The sequence below is a fragment of the Microplitis mediator genome, chromosome 11, assembly GCF_029852145.1.
Source record: "Microplitis mediator isolate UGA2020A chromosome 11, iyMicMedi2.1, whole genome shotgun sequence".
Taxonomy (NCBI): domain Eukaryota; kingdom Metazoa; phylum Arthropoda; class Insecta; order Hymenoptera; family Braconidae; genus Microplitis; species Microplitis mediator.
Window position 1 is genome coordinate 4386885 of NC_079979.1, and position 24967 is coordinate 4411851.

The 24967-nt window shown below is 27.9% G+C and overlaps 1 protein-coding gene and 1 long non-coding RNA gene across 2 annotated transcripts in view; both read right to left on the reverse strand.

Annotated features, from left to right (window-relative positions):
* Positions 1-24967, reverse strand: part of LOC130677087 (cytoplasmic polyadenylation element-binding protein 2) — a 164613-nt gene that overhangs the window by 47939 nt on the left and 91707 nt on the right. The gene's annotated exons all lie outside the window — the stretch shown is intronic.
* On the reverse strand, positions 1625-2998 carry LOC130677089 (uncharacterized). The gene is made up of 2 exons (XR_008991533.1): positions 2360-2998; positions 1625-1945 (listed from the first exon to the last, which is right to left on the reverse strand). It is a non-coding gene; the product is annotated as an uncharacterized LOC130677089 (long non-coding RNA).

The window sequence follows — 24967 nt, forward strand, 5'->3', positions numbered from 1 at the left end:
TTTAAAATTAAAAATTTTCAAGAACAGTTCCGATATATATCATTCAAAATATTTCTTTATAAATATATATATATATTAGGGTGAGCCAAAAAAAACAACCTATCGAATTTACGTCTTAAAAAGGACCTATATATCGAGAAAAAAATTATCCCATTGGGAAAAATTTTTAGCTCAATTTTAAAAGGTGTCGGTAGCCATTTGAAATTTCCCATTTAAATAACATGCAAAAAAATTTTTTTTTATTAAAAATATTATAACTTTTGAACCGTGTGAGATAAAAATTCGGCTCTAGAATATTCTTGTAGGGCATTAAATTTTTTAAAAGAAAGTCCTGGGAGTCGAATTTGTAACTAACAGGCCATCAAAGTCTAGAGTAAACAAAATCATACAAATTTAAGGCTTTATTATTAAAAATATCAATACTACGAGAAAATTTGTTCTCCATGTAGTGCAATGAAATCACCAACAATATCCACGTTGTAACAAATAATATTTTGTTATCGATCACAATAAAAGAAAAGTATTTGGAAAATCCAAATAAAGCCTTAAATTTTTATGATTCTGTTTACTCTAGACTTTGATAGCCTGTTAGTATACGAAATATTCAGCTTACAAATTCGACTCCCAGGACTTTCTTTTAAAAAATTTAATGCCCTACAAGAATATTCTAGAGCCGAATTTTTATCTCACACGGTTCAAAAGTTATAATATTTTTAATCAAAAAAAATTTTTTTGCATGTTATTTAAATGGGAAATTTCAAATGGCTACCGACACCTTTTAAAATTGAGCTAAAAATTTTGCCTAGTGGGAGAATTTTTTTCTCGATATATAGGTCCTTTTTAAGACGTAAATTCGATAGGTTGTTTTTTTTGGCTCACTCTAATATATATATATATATATATATTAGAGTGAGCCAAAAAAAACCGACAATTTTTTTCTTTTCGATCTCGCATGAAAATTTGTTGGTTTACGATGTGTTAAGAAGCCTCTCCAAAAATCTGCTCGATAAAAAATTTTCAAGAGGCCGCTCACGAATTTTGAAAATATCAAAAATGATGAAAATTCGGATTTTTATTTCTAAATTTTTTTCTTTCTCGTGGCAGCAATAGTTTATATTTGTATAATCATGACCATGCTGAAAATTTCAGCCCAAAATTTAAATATTTAAACGGCGCTCAAGAATTTTGAATATTAACTGATAATATGTACACGGAAAAAAAATTCACGGATTTTTTACGATTTAACTATCGTAATTTTCATTATATAGTATTGTAACGCTGGACTATAAGTTTTCAATAATAATTTTTACAATAGACTATCGTAATTTTTATTTTATAATTTATACTACTACCAGAAAGAAAAAATCAGATACTATAGAGTAAATTATACAAGTTGTGTTAACATAAATTCTAATACAACTATCGTAAAATGAATGAGTCGGTAATGTAGAATTTCTTTAAATATAAAATAATAATTAGAAGTCAATGGAGTAAAATATATTTTCTTAAAAAAGTAGAACTTATAATTAATAAAAAAGAAAAATTTATCATTTGGAATTTTTTTTTTTTTTTTAACAGTTAAATTGAGAAGGAAAATACAATCTCGAAATAAAAATAAAACATGTTGAAGTAGTAATAATAAAACATTTATTTAATATTTTTTCAAACATATTTTTTTGGTATATATAAAATTTATGAATAAATAACTCATTTATTTGTATTCAAAATACGCACATGTAGAAAATTAAAAAAACCATAGGTGCAATTTTTTCGAATACTTTTTTTCTATAATTTATCATTTTTAAAAAAATCCAAAAATTATTAGGCGTCTGCTAACTTCAGTATCATAAAGAAATGTTGAATGTCCATAATTTGAGGTTATTGAAATGTTTTACCTCTCGCAAAGCCGGGTAAAATTATTCATTGTCGACAAATGAAGATTATCCTGTAACAAAATTAGGAGAATTGAATTTATTAGAAAAAATAAATTTTCATTCATTTAGAATCATTTATCCTATGACCACAAAATACTACTAAATTGTTTATAAAAATAAACTTCTTGTCCAGATAAATGATTTTAAAACGAACGATATACATGATACTGAAGTTAGCAGATATCTAATAATTTTTGGATTTTTTTTTAGACGATAAATAATTAAAAAAAAAATATTTAAAAAAATTGCACCCATAGTTTTTTAAATTTTCTACATGTGTATTTTTTTAGTTTTTTTTTTTTTGTAATTTCTTTGGTGAAAAAAAAAATCCGAAAATTACTAATTATCTGCCAACTTCAGGATCATACGATATACCCACAGAATATTAAGTTTAATAAAAATTGAATAATAATAATTATACTTACACCACCAAATTATTATATTCCACAATCTATGTAGGTTTGTAATGACGAAAGTACAGTTTTTATTTTAAATTTCTTATTTACAATTGTCCGAAAAACGTCATGAATAATAACCTCTATTTCTGCACTACACTGTGGATAAAGATGAACTGATTTATAAATATATATAGTTGAACCACAAATAATACAGACAAAGTAGATGTCATCATTTGTATTTATATATATATATATACACTCATACAAGCATCACATCATGGTTTGTGACAACACTTGTCTTTCATACGTAAACGCTTCAGATGGCATATACTATACCATTTCAGAAAATTTACAATCCAACTATCGTAATTTTTGTAGCTTGTATTGTAAAAACATAGAGGCAGCACTGTAAATTAAAAGGAAGAATAAAAGAATAAATAGTATAATTAAATCTTATTTTTTATTCTTTTACTATTTACGATAGTAACATTGTAATATTTCTTATTGAATTGATTACAATAAACTCTTAATGAAATTACGATAGTGAATAGTAAAAAATCTTTTAAAAACTGTAAATTTTCGTATCATATATTTGAATGTTACAGATAATAAAAGTATAGTCCAGGATTACGATAGTAATATTGGAATTTTTCGTCGAATTTTTTTTCCGTGTACCTAATAGTTTGAATTAGTTTTTATATTTTTTTATAACTCAATTATTGTCATTTCACTTAAATATAACTTTATATTATAAAAAAAATCCTCACCAAATTTCACCAAGATATCTTTAAAATTGAGCTATCACAGAGGAGGGTCCCCTTTCCCATTTAAAATACCCGTGAAAATTTTTAATTTAAGTTTTTCGTTATTAAGGCTAAAAAAATTTTTTAACTTCTCGCTAAGAAAATCGATGATTTTCGAAAAATTCGGGAAGTTATTGTTTTCACCCCGATTTGCGAAAATCGAAATTTCATTAGATCTCGACGTTTTGAAATCCTAGGAAGCTATTCTGACTATTTTCAGAATTATGTCCGAGTGTCTGTATGTATGTATGCGCGTGCGTGTGTGTGTGTGTGTGTGTATGTAAACTCTTTATAACTTTAACTAATGAACCGATTTGGATGGTTGAGGCGGCAATCGAAAGAGCTTGTTGACCATCAACTTTTCTGAAAATTTCAGATCATTTAATCAAGTAGCTTCAAAAATATTGGCGAATTACAAAAAAAAAAAAACAATTTTTAACTTCCCGCTAAGAATATTGTAAATTTCCAAAAATTCGGAAAGTTATTGTTTTCACCCCGATTTTCGAAAATCGAGTTTTCATCAGATGCCGACGTTTTGAGGTCCTAGGAAGCTATTCTGACTATTTTCAGAATGATGTCCGAGTGTGTGTATGTGTATGTGTGTGTGTATGTATGTAAACTCTTTGTAACTTTTTAACTAATGAATCGATTTAGATGGTTAAGGCGGCAATCGAAAGAGCTTGTTGGCCATCAACTTTCCTGAAAATTTTAGATCATTTGATCAAGTAGACTCGAAAATATTGGCGAATTACGAAAAAAAAAAAAATTTTTTTTAGTTTTTTAGTGATTTCTCAGAATCGACTCGAACGATCGACTTCAAAATCTAATCAGCTCTAGAATCTAATAAAATGCGCCGATTGCCACCTCAAACGTCAAAATCGGTTGATTAGTTCAAAAGCTATCGGCGTTGAAAAGTCAAAAAAATAACATTTTATGTTGTTTTTTCCGGATAAATCATTATGGAATCATACTCTCACTAATATTTTCGAGCTCCTTGAGCTCGAAAACAGCGAGAAGTTTTGGGGCTGGCCCGCAGGGCCAACTGACGCCCAGATTTTTTTTTTTAATGTTTTATTGATTTCTCAGAAACGACTTATATGATCGACTTCAAAATCTAATCAGCTCTAGAACTTCATAAAACGCATCGATTGCCGCCTTATGCTATAGCCATCTCAATCGGATAATTCGTTCGAGAGTTATCACGGGAGAAAGAAATGGTAAAAAACTGTTTTTGCGAATATCTTTGAAACAACTGAATAAACAATTCTAAAATCTGATCAGTTTCAGAATTTATTAAAAGGCGTCGATTGCCACCTCAACCATCAAAATCGGGTTATTTGTCTATGAAGTATCGTGGAAAAAAGAAGTGGTGAAAAACGGTTTTTCGCAAATATCTTTAAAATAACTGAACCTAATGATTTCAAAATCTGATCAGCTTTAGACTTTATCAAAACGGGTTGATTGCCAGTTCAAACATAAAAATCAGATCATTTGTCAAAGAAATATCGTGGGAGAAACAAATGCTAAAAACGGTTTTTTCCAAATATCTTTGAAACGAGTGAACCAATCGATTTCAAATTTCAATCAGCTCTATAATTCAACAAAACGCGTCGATTGCAACATTAAACATTAGAATCGGTTGATTAGTTCAAAAGACATCGGCGTCAAAATGTAAAAAAAATAACATTTTATGTTATTTTTTCCGCATAAGTCATAATATAATGTACTAACATTTGTCCAAAATCATACCAACTCTTCGTCTTTATGGTCTTTCGACCCTCATATAATTTCATCTAACTCGTTCTTTAGTTTGAATCATATTATCAACAAAAAAATTGTAAAAACACCGTTTTCAATATTTTTCTGGGATGTTTCATGAATTAACGCTTTGATATGAGTCAGAACTCATTTAAATCTTTATTTTTATTACTGATGACATTGATTTCTACCTCAATTTATTTATTTTATTGAACATGACCAGGACTAATTAAAAAACTGCATGTTCATTAATGATTTTCGATTCTTAAATTTCCAAACTTTAACATAAAACGTAACTTGTTAGAGCTTAAAAGGCTCATAAAAAAACAATTGCACGTAAAAGCATTTTCGAGCTCGAAGAGCTCAAAGAGCTCAAATTTTAGGTTATCAATGTATATTGGATTATTATTCCACAATGTTAATTTATTAATTACCCGTGGGTCCATATTTCAACATCACAGTTATATTTTTAACGCTTTTTTTTTTATTAAACGTCTGCTAGCAACCATTACCCAATACAAATTTTCAAAAAATTAAAGCACACTTCGCTAAATGAGACAATAATGCATTAATGTGTATTCGATTGTTCCTTAAAAGGATTTTTTGAATTTATTACGATTACCTCTCAAACGGTTTCAGTTACGGCAGAAAAATTCCCTTAAAGTTTGAGCTCTTAATCCCAATGGGAAGAGTTGCCGCAAATTTTTTTTTGTGATTTTTCCAAGAAAAATTTTTTTTTATATTATGTGACTTCGTGTCTTTTTAAAAAATATATAATGTTTTCAATCGATATCTGAGATCGGTATATCTATGCGACTGATCATATCATGCCTTATTATAACATTTAATATATTATAAATAAATTAAATTTCTTTTAATATTTGTTGTGTATTATAATGTCAATATAGTTGCTTATTTACAATTTTCCAACTCTAATAAATTATTACTAAAATAGAGATGTTTATAAATAAAAATAGTAAACTTAAAAAATCACCAAAAAAATTTTGCGGCACGTGATCCCGTTGGAAACAAGAGCTCAAACTCTAAGGGAATTTTTTCTGCCGTAATTAAAACCTTTTGAGAGTAGGTTTTCGTAAAAAATTGAAAAAATCTTTTTAAGGAACACTCTACTGCACATTAATGAGAATAATAAAATTTTTTTGCATACTATTTATATGGAAATACTAATTATTGAGCATCTCATAAAATTGAAATATCACACTGGTCTTTGGCCAGAATTTTTTTTATACCTTACTTTCTTAAAATGAATCAGTAAAAATTTCTTTAAATCAGTAAATATTCACTGCGAATCAGTCCCAAGTATATCACTGATTTAATTAGTAATATACTTGGGACTAATCGTGCAGTGAATATTCACTGATTGGACTACTTTTCACTGATTCATTTTAAAAGAGTACAGAAACTTTTCGGATGATGGGAAAAAATTCTTGGACCACTCTATTATATATAATTAGATCTGATTATACATAGAGATACATTGTAAAAAAAAACGAGGTAAGTTCAAGCGGTGTAGGTGTTACATTTCAACACCGAAAGCTGTGTGAAAATAACGCCGCCGCCAGTGTAAATATTCTTTACCGATGCTAAATAAAATTTTCCGGTGTTAAAATATTTTACTTTGGGAATATTTTTACTTACTCGATCACTATAGTTAAACAGTGTGCGTGTATGTGCTCGTGTGTGTGTGCACGTGTGTGTTCGTGTCTATATGTGCATATGTGTTTGCGTGTCTACACAGAAAAACAGTTAACTTGAATCAAGGAAAATATTCTTGATTCAAGAAATTTTTTTTGATAGATTCAAAAAATAAAAATTTACTTGCACCAAGTAAACAATTATCTTCGAATATTTATCTTGAATCAAAATTTTTTTTCTCATGTCAACATATTTTTATACTTAAATCAAAAAATTTTCACTTGTTTCAAGAGTTTAATTACTTAAAATAAGAGATATTTTTTTTGAAGCAAGATACATTATTTTTTTGTATCAATATTGCATTTTTCTGTTTAAAGAAAATAAAATTTCTCGGAACAAGTACTATACTTTTCACGCAAGTATTTTAGTATGCTCCGACCAAGAAGCAAAAATGGCTTAAACTAAGAGAAAAAATTTCTTGGGAGAAAAGATCTTTATGGAGAAGGGAAGACACCGGTGCTAGGCACCCGCATGAAAAAACTTTATACGTGAAAACATATATGATAGAATATATGAATATTATAATGTGATATATTGTACAATATATAAAATAATATTTATATTTTTGCCGTATTAATATATGATAATATATTGAAAAAAAATATATTGCTAGAATATATTATCAATATATTTATCAATATATGACTTTATGTATGTTTTACATATATATTTTAATATATCTTCTTTATATTGATATATTATATTGAAAGTAGTATATTAATTAATATATCGTATTTTTTATATATGTTTTCCAATATATTGCAAAATCTATGGTTTCCAATATATTGTAAAATATATGGCACTTTTTTTACTTTTCTTAGGTTATTGCCAGTAAATATAAGGTCAATGAAAAGAAGGAAAAGAAATAATAAATTTGACTTTTTTTTGTGGAATTGTGTAGAAATTGAAAAAGTATATTAAAAAATAAAATTTTCAATATATTGCGAAAAATATAAGTTTTGATATACTGGAAAAATATAATCCCAATATACCGCGAACCATATATTTAATCATATAAATTCTTTCATATATAATCAATTATATAGAGACCATATACCACTAATTATATGAGTCAAAATATATGGATATATATATCAAGTTTATTATATTATACTTATAAATTATATATATACTATCCATATATGATAAGAATATATTGAGCATTATATGAGATAATATATATAGAAAAATACAAAACATTATATACAAGTAAATATATTATGATAATTATATAATCCAATATATGGAAAAAACATATATTTTTCAATATAGATATTTTTGCCGCTATATATTTATCACATATTCACCATATATTTTTTTATATACTTTTAACAATATATAGCTTTTCCATGCGGGCAGCAGCAGCGGGAGTAGTTCGGTGCTCGCTAAGAGATCGCGCTCAGCCACTTGTATTGTCCCTGGTAAGAAAGATATTCTAGAATTGTTATATTCCAAATTTCATTACGATTTTTGACATTTTGAATGTTTAATATTTCATATTTTTTTATTACAATAAAATACAAAACAGTGTAAACGGAAGAAGTATATTTAAAAGTAAACATTACAGTTTGCAATTATTTTAGTCTGCTGTACTATTGTGTTAACTTCATTTGGTTAGCATGCTTACGCAAACGAACAATGCGAAATGCTTTCGCAAAAAGTAGATTGCAACAAAATGATTACGTTTTCATTTACTATAGAAAATTGTAAAATTCTCAATCAACTTTAAAAAAAATGATATATTTTTTAGAAAATATGAAAAAATTTATACTTGTGCAGTGATTATAAAAGTTATCAAAATGTTATGGATATTAATTTTATTTTTTTCAGCAATTGAAATATGTAATGAAATTAAGTTTTGAACTTCCTAATACTTGTTTTATAATCACCTACATTTTTAGTGATCTTTTTCTAGATAACAATTTTTTGGGAAATTTAATTCTCTACAAAAAAGGTCCTGTTAGTTAAGGTAGCTTTCTTGCAAAACGACTTTTCTTAGGAATGCCATAAAATTGAAACATAAGATTAACAAAAAAGGTCTAAGATTCAATGAAAAAAGAAAAAAAAAAAAAAACGAAGTATTTTCAGCGATTGTAAAACGAGATAGGGTAACTGCACCAATTGTTGACCGGGTACCAGTTAGTTGACCGATGTGTATAAAAGTTAGGTAATTAATATCTTACGAAGGTCTTTTGGTTTTATAAATAATTTAAATATAAAATATAGTATTTAATCTTCACAATAAAAAATTGCGCAGAGCATTGCGCCTTGACAACTGCGATTAAATATATATTATGTGTTTATCTACAACGAGTTTAACCATAAACCGGTCAAAAATAACTAGGGTACACTTGAAAGGTGAGAGCTTTTTATTATGAATTTAATGACATTAATTGATTAAATATTAAACATTATTGTGTTATTGCGTTAGTTGAAGATCAGATGTTAACTTTTAGGAATGGCTGAAGTAAAATCATGAATTTTAATACTATTTCAAGACCGGTCAATAACTGGATCTGCCAGAGATCGTTTACCCAGTAAAAAATTCATTCGGTCATCTATTGGAACTTCTGATTTTATCAAGATCCAATAAATGACCGCATATTTATAATTAAGAGTCTTAACCTCAAAAGTAGATTTGTCAAGTACTTAAAGTACTGTAATCATTCAATGTTGTAGTTAATTTAAATATTATTAATGTAAAAATAATATTTGTATTTTGAATAACATTTGAAATTTTTTTTTTTTTTTTTTTGGTTAGTTAATTTAGTTTCTTTCAATATTTCAGTAAGTCACCATATATTTTCCCACTTAAATTTTATCTATTTTATTTTAGAAATCTGAACTACTTGCATCAGAAAATAATATTAAAATGACTGAATCAACAAGCAAAAAAAAAAAAAAAAACTGAATTTTTTGACCAATTTGTTTAAAAAATATGGATTTTTAAAATATAAATATTTTGAAAATACTTGAAGTATGGTGGAGTACAGTAATCACACGGAAATTCAAATGTCAGTTTGAAATTCAAATATGAATTTTTGTTATTTTGAGAATTTTGAAATGCTATAACTTCTAAACTAATCGACCGATTGAGCTCATTTTTAAACTCGATCAAGGTAGTCACCCACAACGTACGTATACAAAGTTTCAAGGCGATCGGTTAAAAATTGTGGCTATAATCAAGTGACAGCCTGCATATAATTAGTTTATATAATATTTTATAAATTTTAAAAACCATTTATCTATTAGAAAAAATTGTTAAATCAATGAGTTGTATAGTGAAAATTGAAGGCAATCGAGCGAGCTTTTAAGTAGGACAAACAAAAATAAGCGATCTCTTTCCATTTAAAAGTAACATCCAGTTTAATCAGTAAACAAATTTTTTTTGAAAATTTTCAAAAATTTCAATTATCCTTAACTTCTAAACGTATTTACCAAACTGACTCATCTTCGAACTCATCCAAGGTAATCGTCCATAGAATAAGTATACTGTTTCATTAAGATCGGTGTAGAATTGTGGACGGTATTATTGAAGAACGGCGCGTTATATCGTATATATAGTATATATTATATATATGGGTCATTCCACCAAATAAAATTATTTTTACGGGGCGACCCTCGTCGATTTTGTTCAAACTTTGTGGAGTCGTTCTATACATTAAAAAAAAAATCGGTCTGTCAGTTGACCCTGCGGGCCAGCCCCAAAACTTCCCGCTGTTTTCGAGCTCGTTGAGCTCGAAAACACTATTGTGAATACATTTTCGAGCTCTACGAGCTCGCAAATACTTTTGTATGCCGTTGTTTTGTAAAAAACCATTTTTTAGCATTTCTTTCTCCCACGATATCTCGCGAACGAATTAACCGATTTTGATGGTTGAGGCGGCAATCGACGCGTTTTGTCAAGTTCTAAAGCTGATCAAATTTTGGATTCGATTTATCGAGTCGTTTTTGAGATATTTCAGGAAAAATAAAAAAAAATTTTTTTTTTAATTCTTTCGACAACGGTTTCTCTTGAACGAATGAACCGATTTTGATGGTTGAGGTGACATTCGACGTGGCTTATTAAGCTCTAGAGCCCAGTCCATTTTGGAATGAATCCATCGAGCACATTAAAAGTTATCCAAAAAAAACATTTTTGAAAAAACTTTATTTTTGGAATATCTCTGAACGAGCCCTACCGATCAAGCTCAATTTTCTCTCGGCTTCAAGATATTGACAATCCGCGTCGAATGGCACCTTAAAGTTCAAAATCGGTTCATCCGTTCAAAAGATACAGGTATTTACATACGTACATACATACATACATACACTCGGACATCATCGTGAAATTAGTCAGAATAGCTTCCTAGGACCTCAAAACGTCGACATCTGATGGAAATTCGATTTTCGTAAATCGGACCGAAACCAATAACTTCCCGAATTTTTGAAAATTTACAATTTTCTTAGCGGGAAGTTAAAAATTCTCTGACAATTTGAGCTTTTTATATGCAGCTGTTTCAAAGTTATGACTTTTTGAATTTTTTTAAAATTTTTATTTTCAACTTTTTCATTAATTTTTTTGAAGGAAAAAATTTAAAAAAAAAAATGAGCACATAACAGTTTTTTGTTGGGAAAATTCTCAGCTTTCCAATAAAAATATCCATTTTTTATTTTATGTTACAGAAGACCATTTAAAATTCGATTAAAGACGAAAAAACGATTTTTATGATTGTGTGGCGCTTGATACATCTAATTTGATATTTTTTTCTGAAAACTGAGACTTTTTCCCACAAAATATGTAATTTTCACGATGTGCATATTTTTTGTTTGAACAAAATTGAATAAAATATAAACTCTATATGATTAGAAAACGTTAATTCTTATTTTTTTGAGGATATTGATACATCTACAAAAAAACAATGAAGATAGGTTGCAATAATTTTTTTGTATTTTTTTTCGAAAAGTACATTTAAAAGCAAAAATTTTGGAAAAAAAACGTCCTAATCAGTCGAATTTTGAAAAAGTTATAGCTATTTATAATAAAAAAAGCCATGTTTTTTAAAAATTTATAACTTTTTTTTAGTTGGTCGAAAAAATTTGAAAAAATTATGAGACAAGTTTTTGGTGGAGTAGAAAAAGAGAAAAAATTTTCAGCCAAATCTAAAGGGGTCGGGTTCAAAAGTGGTCGATTCGGCGTGGAATGCCCCATATAAATTAAATATGTAGAAAGTATTTAGTAAAAAAATTACTACAGTGATTTAGATAAAGAATAAAATACACGTATGACACTTGAATTTAAAGTATTTGTTTCAAAATTACATGAAAAAGTCTTATTCTATTAAACAACTCGCCCTTTTTTTTCTTACTTTCAAATTCATTATGATAATAGCTCTTGGACAGACGTCGTTAACTTTATCCCTTCATAAATTATTGAACGAGATTCTTATTTTGAAACAGCAACAGTCACTGTCATATTGCAGCTGTTATTGATTTTTCCGTTTCATATACAATAAAACTGATTTCGAACATTTCTTTAAAATAAATAGGGTTGACTGGGGTTCATAAGTTCAATGAACCCTCGATGCGCAACAGACTTTCAAAATTTTCGATTCAATTTTTTATTTTTCATGCTTTCATAATTTACTAAAGGATATTAATCATGAAAGGGGAATAGTAGTGTCTTGTCATATTGTTAAAAAAGGTTATCGTTATAATCTCAGTGATTAGATCTCCCAATAAAGATACGACATTCACCTATTGTCGTTCACGTTTTGGTGTTTATACGTAATTAAAAATACCGAAAAAAATTATGGAGTATCAAATTAGAGAGAAAATCATAGTTCATTGAGAAAATCGATGTCTCACTTTCCGCCAAGGCAATTAAGAACTAAAAAAAATGAAAAAAAAAAAAAATAAAATAGGAAGTTATTGATTTAAGTCAAATTTTTGAAATTCAATTTCTTAACAGATGTCGTCGCTTTGTAAGCTCAGGAAGCAGATCTGTCTATTTATAAAGTGATGTCTAAGTGTGTATCTACAGTTTATGATCTTGGCAATGTGAGAATAGAGCTTGAGGTGTGTAATAATGCATATCTGTAATAAAAAAAGAAACTCTAAAATCAATTAAATTACTATTCAAAACATAATTAAGTAAAGAAAACTCAAAATTTATAATAGAAAAATAAAAAATTTTAAGAATATGTAGATAAAATCGTTTACAAATCATAAGACTAGGCTTAATTTTTGTAGCTTTCATAAAAGAATTTTCGAGATTTCTTTCGAAAAAACAAGAAAATGGAAACCATTTTCAAAATTACGTGTCTTGCTTCGATTAAAAACAAAGTCATTGGTTCTAAATGATGAAAATTTATTTGCACATTTTTATGCAAGAATGTCTGGATCAAAAATCTAACTTGCTTTGGGCTTGCTAAATCAAGCCAAAATAAAAACGAAGCTGGCTTGATTTGTTTGTATTTTAAACATTCCGAAATTACTTTTGTAAGTATAATTTAGCATCGTTTAAAATTTTTTTTCATTAAACATTTTTGAAAATCAAAAATTTCAGTCGAAAAATGTAAATGACTTTTGTTTTTAAGATGAAAAGTATTAAAATTCTTTTTTTCTTTATTTGCATCCCATAATTATGAAAAATGTCATTTTTCTTTGAGTTAACTACTTATCAGAAAATTTAATTTAATCAAATTTATTAAATTTCAAGAAGTTTTTTTTTTACCTTTTTTAGGGAGTACCCCATTTTTCCCGCAAAAAATAAAATCATTTTTTTAATGGCAGCTGAAAATTTTTTCTATACACTTCAAATATCATAAATAAAAAAGATTTAACGGGGGAAAAAAATCGACTATGTTGTTTTTAACGATACTGTGAAAATATTATTTGGAATGACAAAAAAAAAATATTGTTAAAATTTGAGCCCCTTATATTAAGATTGATATTGAGAGGTGTATCATCGCAAAACTTTTCTATTTTTTTTCGCAATTTAATATTTTTAACTTCCCGCTAAGAAAATCGATGATTTTCAAAAATTTCGGGAAGTTATTGTTTTCACCCCGATTTTCGAAAATCGAGTTTTCATCAGATGTCGACGTTTTGAGGTCCTACACTGAGAAAAAATTTCTCTTCGGACAATTCAATTGGTTTTGTTAAATTCTGTTAAACTAAAATTTATTTGGAACAGCTAAATTTTATTACGTCAACATAATCTATTTTGTCATTTCCAACAAATGATTTAAAAGACTCTATTTGGTTGACATTAATATTTTTCTCTCTAAGATAATAAAATCATTTGGTAAAGTTAAGAAAATATTTATTTGATTGACAACTAAACTATTTTCTAGTGCCAACAAATCCAAATATTAAAGCAAAATATTAGTATATTAACTCTAATAAATATTACTTAGACACAATAAAATATATTCGTTTAGAATAAATATATATATTTGTTCGAGATTGATACATATATATTTGAACCTAATGATTATTGATTTAAAAGTTATAGTGTTAGGCAGCAGCAGCGGGAGTAGTTCGGTGCTCGCCACTAGATCACGTCCACCACTTGTAGTGTTCCTGGTAAGAAACTTATTTCAGAGTTATTATAAGCATTTATATGTCATGGAAATAAATTATTATTCTAAATATGCATTCATTTGATTGTTACATAAATATCCCGTCATTTAAAAATAATATTCAATTATTACTAATAACTCATTCTCTAAGGATCACTCATATATTTAGTTAGTGTTTTCTGCAACTTAAGCGCTTAGAAGTAAAACGGTATAAACGTTTAAACAATCGCATAAATCATTACAAGTGTTTTAAAGGTTCGCGTATTGGAGGTGGAAGTTAAATCTATAATAAATTTTTAGATCTTTTTACTTTTCCAGCAAAACTATCAGACTTATCAAAAAATGTCATAGGATCTTTTTTATAAATAATTTTATTTCCTACAAATTAGTTGAAATAAAGTTCATTCATATTCCGCATTGTTTTCTAGTTATTTTCATTTTAATCTTAGGCCATATATTACTAAATGCACTATCATATATGTTAATGTATGATCCGCATCTTTACGATGCGCGCGCACAGGGGTTACACGAAAACTAAATTTTGAAGTTGCTACATACACAACACGTGTTTTAAAAGTGCAAATAGTATATGTGCTTAATAATTATATTCAGTATACTGAATCACTATAGTGATTTAAATTGAACATTTTGATGAATATTATTTATTATTTATTTGTAAATATTTGTGAAGAAAATCGTGCTTATATACTTTTTCAAGTGTTCCAATATAATTGAGGTTAACTATCTGTATGTATTATTTATTGATATTAATTATTATTATTTAATCTAATTTCTACTAAATATTATTAAATTATTAATTGTAAATATTTATTATTGATTATTTAATATTTAAAAAATAAATTAATAAATTTAACACAAAATTTGTGATAAAAATTACAATCGAATATTAAACTGAAATAATAAATATTTAAAATCAGTAATCCAATACTATTTTGTATAAAGTATATATATAATATATATTTATTATTCTCTAAATTTAGTATTTTTTATAATTTATTAAATATTAAATTTAGAAAATAATAAACATTTTTAAAATAATTAAAGAAATTTAATTAAAAAATATTAAATAATAATGAAAATTAAATATTTAATTAAATTATTAATTTCTAATATCAGTTTCTCTACAATAAAATTTGCTCATCAACCTAAGATTCTGTTATTGTAGATTTTATGACTATTAATGGTACTATTCAATTTCTATTCCAGTTCTTAAGATGTAAAAAACAAATGCGGACATTTGTAAGGACTGTCACAGTTGGAAGATGCTATGGCAGTGGACATAATTTAAAAATAACATTCGAACAATATAATAAAATTTGTGTTATACTTAATGAAAGAAAATAAATATTGATTTATTTAATTTTTCAAATTTTAACTAATTTTTATCAAATGTGTTGCCGATCTTTTTCTAGTTCTTTTATTATTTTATTGTAATTAATTGTTTGTATTATACTGTATATTTTCAGATTCTGAATGATTTTTATAACTCAATTAATAACCAGTTATTTTAAAGTTACTTCTATGGTTTCTAATTTTTTTCAAGTGTAAACATTTTTTAGAGCTTTTTTTTTGGATAAAAAAACAAATATATTTTTAATTTATACTGAATTCCATTTCTACTTTTATGCTGAATGCACTGCAAATCCAAGTGTTTTATTTTAAAACACTTCTAGCGTTTAAATACTTTTAGTCACCAACTAAACACTATTTTAGTGTTTAAAGTGTAGTTAACATTTTAAACGTTTAATTTTAACAAGATTCCAATAAACGAAAACTATTGCATTTGTCCTTATGGTAGAACTTTCAAGGAATAATGTCATAATTTATCATAATTCATCGAATTGGTTCCAAAAATACCACTGGTCCAAAGTTTAAATGTATGTATCTTTAAATAACTTTTAGATTAAAACTCATAGTGCATAATCATTAAAAGTTTTTTTGAAGCTCATTCAGTTAGCTTCAATTTTTGGCATTAAACTTAAAATTTTGATGATTTATTTGTTTTATTGTCTTGAGAATTTTTAAGAATGTCAAAAAAATTTTATTGTGTAATTAACTTTTATTTAAAAGGTTAAAATAATCAAAGAATGTGAAATCTACTTCCATTTCGGCTGCCGAGTGGTCTTTTTTAGAATTCTAAAGCTATTTGACAAAGCATCATTAATATAAATTAATATCAAAAAATAATTTTTTTTTTGTTCAATATCATTGAATAAATGTTTTATATTCATAAAAATTATTTCAAAAAATTTTTAACTAACTTTTTAACCTCAAATACTTTCATGTTCGAAAATTAACCTAAACAACTGACATTTGAATTTCCGTGGCTTAAGTATGACGACTGCATAGTTGCCGAGTTGTAATTACTGTACTCCACCACATCTCAAGTATTTTCAAATTATGTATATTTTAAAAATCAATATTTCTTAAACAAATCGGTCAAACAATTCAGAGTTTTTTTTTTAATTTCTAGTTTTTTCATTCAACAGTGGATATGTTTTTTTAAAAAATGGTAAAAACCGTTTTCAAGATATTCAGGAAACTATATTTTTTTGCACTTGGTAAATCTCCAGCATGTTGATTATGCACTTCTTGATTGATAATATCTCGTTCTACAATCGCTGAAAATATTTCGTTTCTTTTTTTTTTTTTTTTATTGCACATTAAGCCTTTTTTGTTAATCTTATGTTTTAATTTTATCACATTCCTAAGAAAAGTCGTTTTGCGATTGAACTACCTTAAAATAATAATAATTTTTGCATTAGGCTTTCTCAACGAGTTCCCAATCAGGTCTCACTCAGAAAAACCTGATGTTAAGTAACTTATTTTTGCCTTGGGATATCCCAACATGTTCCCGATTGGGTCCCGATGTGGCAAAACCAATAAAAATCATTCAATTTTGCATTGGGCTATCCTAAAAAGTTCCCATTTTGATCCCAATGTGGCAAAACCAATATAAGTAATTTATTTCTGCATTGGGCTATCCCAACACGTTCCCAATTAGGTCCCACTCAGGATAAACTGATAGTGGATATCTAATTTTGGCATTGGGATATCTCAACAAGTTCCCGACCGGGTTCCGACTGGTGTAGACCTACTGGAAATGCCACAACAATTCCTAATTGGGACCCAATATATGTATTGGGACGATTTCTAATCGGGATTTAGGTACAATAAGCCAAAGGAGTACATTCTCAGAAAGTTCGATTTTTTAAAGTGCACATCTAGACACAAATATTTATTCCTACAATTATATATGATCTGAAGAACGAAATGTACATTATGAACATCAAAATAATCTTATTGTTTATTAGACTAAAAAAAATTAATTACGACAATATAAATTATAGGTATGTCAACTTTAAACTGATAGTAATTCCCCAACGGACCCAAATCACGGTGGATTTACTGTAATTTACGGTGGGCTTACCGTAATGTGCGGTGGCTTTACCGTAATTTACGGTGATCCACCGTAAAATACGGTAATCCGCCGTAAATTACGGTAATTCGGTAATCTAACTGAATTTTTACGGTAGATTTACCGTATTCTCCGGTAAATTTAGGATAAAAATACCGTAGTTTACGGTAAACCCACCGTGATATATGGTATACCCACCCTGATTTACCCATTTTCCGTAAAATACCGTAGCTTACCGTAAATTACGGTAAACTATGACAAATCCGCCCGAATTTTTACGATAATTTCCCGTATTCTATGGTACATTTACGGTAAAAACACCGTAAATTTGCGGTAAATCACGTCTGCTAGGGAATAAAAACTTTTTCTAAATTAGTTATGTTCATCGCTATCTTTAGTATATGTAACTAAAAAATAGTAAGAACGACTATGTCGTTGTAGAGCACTTTACTGTGGTGTATTAGTTACTGAAACTGACTTCAATAGCTGAGTCGTCTGTGAACTACGATTTCTTAGTTCAGAAAACCGATTTTTTCTCTCAGTGTGCTACAGAACTTTCTTATTGTAGTAATAGTTATTTTTTTCCGTGTATCAGTCAATGCTACACCGCATTCTGCACTATCGTTAACGATCTTTAAACTTTCAAAAGTATTTTTACATTTAATAAAACTCTGATTGGTTGCCCACAACTCAGGATTGATACTTATAATAAACTATGTAAATTAATTTGATTAAGTTGCAGAAAAAAATGAAAAATAATCATTTCATTTTGAAATACAAAATCGATACTTTTCAGAAAGCTTTAATTGGCGTTTTAATTATGATAATTATGACTCATCATAGTCTTTTGGAAAGCTTGAGGAATCAGCTTTAAAGACCTATGCATGAATTAAAAAGTATTCAGTAGCTCACGAGTAATTAAATTTTTACATGTTAATTAGGTGGAAAATTGAAATTAAAATAGCGATCTTTTAGAGAGCCCGTCTTTTAAGAAAATTTTTTTGTCGGCAACCGCTAACGTTTCATAGGGTAAGAGTGAAAAAAATAAATTAAAATTTTTTTTTTAACCACCCGAATGTATATTTGCGTATACTTATGAACCAACATATTTTTAGAATTTACTTGCAAGTAAAAACATGTCTTAGTAAAATATATACATACTATGACAAAATATTATAGAAATTATAATAAATATTATAGAATATAATATTATACACGGAAAGAAAATTATGGGAAGTTTTCCTATGCATTATGGGAATGGTTCCCATAATGGTATGGGAATAGTACCTATACTACTATAGGAATGGTTCCCATATATTATGGGAACCATCCCCATAATAGTATGAGAATAGTTCCCATACTATTATGGGAATGGTTCCCATATTGGTATAGGAACTATTCCTATAATATTATGGGAACTATTCCCATAATGTTATGGGAACCATCCCTATAATATCATAAAATTTTTTTTTTGCACAATAGTGTAGAAATTTCCCAAAATTTGAATTTTCTTGAATGTTTTGTGCTGACAAAAAATTCTTGTTAAAAATTTTAATGTTTTTTTGCCAAATACGATTTTTTTTTTCAATGTTTGAATTTTTGTTTTTATGTTTAATAATATTTCTGTGTATTGTAGAAGTGATCACCACACTTCTTTAGATTGATTTTTTCATGATAATATGGGAACCATTCCCATAATATTATAGGAATGGTTCCTATAATAGTATGGGAACTATTCCCATAATATTATGGGAATGATTCCCATAATGGTATAGGAACCATTCCAATTGCATTATGGGAATCATTCCCATAATATTATGGGAATAGTTCCCATACTATTATAGGAACCATTACCATAAATTATAGGAACCATTACCATAAATTATAGGAATGATTCCCATAATATTATAGAAAGTATTCCTATAAATTATAGGAACCATTCCTATAATTATAGGAACCATTCCTATAATTATAGGAACCATTCCTATAGTGTTATGGGTATCATTCCCATAATTATAGGAACCATTCCTATAATTATGGGAAACATTTCTATAATTATAGGAACCGCTCCCATAATTTATGGTCGTAATTCCTATGATGGTATAGGAAAAAATTTCACAAAATTATGGGAACCGCTGCCATAATTTTCTTTTCGTGTAGAATATTATAGATGCAAAACTGCTCACACTTGAGAAAAGGAGAATGTTAGTGTCTATCTTATTTGTTAAAAATATTTGCAGAGATTATGTTGATTGTATGCGTTTTTCGGCTCTATTACCGTTTCATGTACCTTCATGTAACACCAGGTCTGTGAACCTGTTTTATGTTCCAACAGCTAGATCGGCTTTTGCGCAGTCCTCACCGCTATATAGGCTTACATCCATATGCAATTTTATTCTAAGTAATTCTGATTGTTTATTTGATTTATTAGGCTATAAACAGTTTTTATCAGCCAGCACAATTGCATCCATCCTGATCTCTTTACGTTAAATAATTAAACATGTACACCGAGTATCATTCATACCTAGTAATTTAATCAACCTTAATGATTTATAACTTAAATTTACTCTCTTATATATTTTTAGTTGATTGTGTTCTTTAGCAATCAGTTATTGTATACTTTACTTAGCTTAGTTTAGTCATCTTTGTATATTTTTTTCATGCATAACTATATAGTGACCCTGTTATTGGCAAATTTTTGCTGTTGTGTCTAAATAAAGGCAATAATAATAATATAATAATAATATAATAATAATAGTAATAATAATAATAATAGCAGTTGTGTCATGACGCCGATATTGCAATAATTAGATTTTTTAGAAAATCTACTCAAAAAACTAATCTTGATAAAATATTTTTCAGGTGCCCGTTTTGCCGCATTACTATCAAGAATCAGTAATTGTTTTATAATTTTATAAATTTACATCTCGCATTCTTATCTGTTCACATTTATAACAATGGTTGTATACATTGCTGACTATTGCAAATAATGCTACAAGCAAATTTTTTCATGTTGATTGTCGCCCACCAGAACCGTGAAAAGAAATCTGCGGTGACATTGGATTCCAAATAAGTAAATAACATAATATTTTCTATCGTATCTAGTATTAACTCTTCTTTTTGAAAATTAACCGAAGCATAACGTACTTTCTCGTACCGTAAAATATCTAATTTAATTTTTATCTTTTTAGTATCATGAAATATTTACATCGCCTTAAACATGTATACTATTAACGATTTCTAATTATTTTATAAAAATAGAGAATTCAAATCATACACTAAAGTACAATGAAACATTTCTATAATTAATCTATAATTGGTAAAATCAAGTCTAAGAAGAAATTGATTCGATAACATGATAATTTAACACTTAATCTACTATTATAAAATTTGACACAGAGACAAAATCAATTTATTTAAACTTAGTGAAAATTCCAATTTCACTTGAGGAAAATTTTGGAAAACGGTGACCCGAGTCAAAATTGAAAAAGTAATTTCAGCTTCTGAATCCTATATGAGGACACGGAGGTTGGAATTATCAGTTTAGATTATGAATGTTAAACTTGGTAACTTTGTCTGCTTTTACCAAGTTTAAGTGCAAATTATTATTTTTAAAATGACAAAATTAGCCTCCAAAACCTAAATCCTGGGAAAAACGAATTATACATGGCCATATATAGAAATTGGTGATATATAACAATATATAATTTTATACGGCCATATATAGCTTGATATGACTATATATAACTTGACCTGACTATGTATAGAAATTGACAATATACGGGCATATATAGTTTGATATGACTATACATAGCTTGATATGGCCATATATGACTTGATATGACTATGTATAGAAATTTTAACTGAATTAAAAAAATTTTTTTTTTTTCATTTTTTTTTTTTAATTATTTTGGCAACGCAGAGATTATCAGACCTGCGAATAATTGAATTCCTAATCGGATTGGAAATTTTAATTCAGAGAAAAAACGCTAGACTTATTAATGACCGCACCCGTTTCAGTAGGATTCGAACCCGGGACCTTCCGTACAAGAGACCGACGCTTTGACGACTAGGCTATGCGACCGACAGTTACAACGAAGTTTAGTTGTGCTACTTAAGATTGAAAGAATATAATCACTTTCGAAAAAGCCAAATATAATGATATTGGTTGATTGATTATTGTTATTACAGTAAAAACTGGTTGATTGATATTCGATGTGCATGATATCGAGATGTAAGAAATTTTCATGTTAACTTTTATGTATGACCATATACTACTATATATACCTATATATAGTTATATATATTCATATACAATAACGATCGAAAACTATATATTTACATGTATCGTCATATATATCCCATATATGATCTATATATGACCATATATAATTCGTTTTTCTTGGGATTATTATGGTAAGAGAGATTCTCATTGAATTGCGTACGATAAATAAAGAAGTTCGAAATTTTTCAATTCCAAAAATAATTTTTTAGTGATAAATTTTTTATTGTAAGACTAAGAAAGATAACATCCACATTTTTATTATTAATAATTAAGGGTATGCGAATAGTATTCGAATCAATCAATTCGAATTTTTGGCTTATTAGTATATCATTAATACTTAACTGTTTTATGTGAAAAATAAATACGAGTGACGTACTGGAGAATATAATCTGCCGAAGAATTCGAAAAATACTGCTAAAAAATAATCTGCTGGTGCTAGGCTTCAAAACTGACTTAATGAACATAAAGCATGACCGTTCTTGGACGGCTGATCGAAAGCTAACGTACAGCTTGAAATATCTTTATTCAACACATGCCTGATTATCGCGCCTTATCACATCTGCTAAGCAATCCCTAAATGGCCGTTTACCGATTGGTGGTTAATAATTTGTCAAAAAGCAAATGGCGTCCTGTATTCCTCAATAGCGTTTGATTATAGAGGTCGTAAACAAACGCATTTGAAACCAATAACTTCCCTTTTTTTATAAAAATTTTTCAATTTTCTTATCGGGAAGTTAAAAATAAAGCAACTATACTGAGAAAAAAATACTGTTTTCCAAACAAGAATTTCTTGGTTCAAGAAATCCGTTCAAAATATTTATTTTATTATTGTTAATTATCAATTTCTTGAGAAAAGAGCATCAAATTTTTTTTTTGTTATTATATGAATTTGATATTATATTATGAGTAAACAAAAGAATAGCTTTATTTGAATTAAATAAAAATTATTTCCTTCAATTCTACGAATTCTTGAGACAAAATTATATATTCTTGAAAATTATCAAGAATATATGTTCTTGTATCAAATAAATGTTCTTAATAAAAGTATTTTTTTTTCTCAGTGTAAAGTTATAGAAACTTTTTATTTTGATTAACAAGACATTGATACCACGAATTGCTGAATCTGTTTAAGCTTTAAAAAATCTTGAATTTTGCTCTAACTATCAAAATCGGATAATTTCTTGAAGAGATATCGTTTCTAAAAAAAATTCTGAAAAGTGTTTTTTTTTTAATAAAATCTAAATCATTGGACGAGTTGACTCGATAATTTTTTCAGGATTTGAGGCTAAAAATTTAGAATAATGTTTTCGAGCTTTAGGAGAAAGTTTTGTAGGGCTGGCTGCAAGATCAGACAGTTTTGAGATATTTTTCATAGGTAGAACTGAGTACTAACCGATATAGTAGCCAGGTGCATTTCGTTTTTTTTTTTTTTTTTTTTTTTTTTTTCGTATGGTTGGAGAAAAATTCGCAGAATTTGCGTTTTCAATAGTCCAATTGAACATCCCAAGCTCTCGGTTCACAACGTTCAAATTGATTCAGATTTGTTTGACTAATTAAGAAACTGTTCGGTTGATTGAATTTTTTTATCGAGTTAATTTTTTTTTTTTTGCTTTTCTTTTGGCTTCATCGTCACGTATTAAAATTTTCAATAGTGTACCTGTGCTATCTTTGATATTTTCTTTTTGTAATACTCTCATTGTTTCTGGTGGATTATAAGGACTGCTAAGAGCGGCTGCTCTATCCACTCTCTATAGTCGTCTGCATGACTCTTCAGACAGATATTCTTGCGCCGAGTCAAGGGCAAGAGTGTCATCTCAACCACTCTTCTTCACCACTTTCGACAACGCCACAAAACCTGCAGAGTCTAGTAACTGAAGCGCAATGAGTTATCTCACCCTTACCCGACTGACAATCTCTAAGACTTTTTCTTAAGCACATACAAGTCTTTCGCTAGTTTAGATAAAGCTTGAAACTTCTTTATATTAGCTAAGAATCAATAAACTGGAAGAAACTTTCCTCGGTTCAAAAATGGTTGGTAAAAAAGTCCGCCTGCTAAAATTCTCTCAAAGTCCTATGGAGAGTCTTGAAGGAAGCCTGCAGACCATAAAGCAATGAGTCTATAGGAAATTTTTTTTGAATTCCCAGCATTTGTCCAAAAATGAACCAAAAAATTATTCAGAAAGTCTTTCTATTTTTTAACTTGATTTTTCGAACAAAATTCAAATTATATCGATGATTACCATTTAAATTTATTGTTTTCATTTTTTTTTTCCAAATTTAAAAGTTCTCTGAGCAATATATGTATAGATATTAGGGTGGCGCAAAAAAAAACCGACTATTTTTTTTTTTTCGATCTCGCATGAAAATTTGTTGGTTTACGATGTTTTAAGAAGCCTCTCCAAAAATCAGCTTGATAAAAAATTTTTAAGAGGTCGCTCACGAATTTTGAAAATATCAAAAATGATCGAAATTCGGATTTTTATTAAAAATTTTTTTTTTTTCTCGTGGCAGCAATAGTTTATATTTGTAAAATCGTGACTATGCTGAAAATTTCAGCCCAAAATTTAAATATTTAAACGGCGCTCAAGAATTTCGAATATTAACTGATAATATGTAACTAATTGTTTGAATTAGTTTTTATAACTCAATTATTGTCATTTCACTTAAATATAACTTTTGCATAACCAAAAATATACAGAACAGTCTTAAACAATGAAATTCGGTCAGTTTTGAATAAGCGAAAAAACCTACAAATTGGATTAAAAAATCTGTCTATCGGTTGACCCTGCGGGCCAGCCCTAAAACTTCCCGCTGTTTTCGAGCTCCTTGAGCTTGAAAACATTGTCGTGAGTACATTTTCGAGCTCTTCGAGCTCGAAAATACTTTTGGATGCCGTTCGTTTCGAAAAAAAATAGTTTTTTATCATTTTTTCTCCAACGATATCTCTCAAACGAATCAACCGATTGAGACGGTTGAGGTGGCAATCGACGCGTTTTATCAAGTTCTAAAGCTGATTGAATTTTGAATTCGATTTATCAAGTCGTTTTTGAGATATTTCGAAAAAAATTA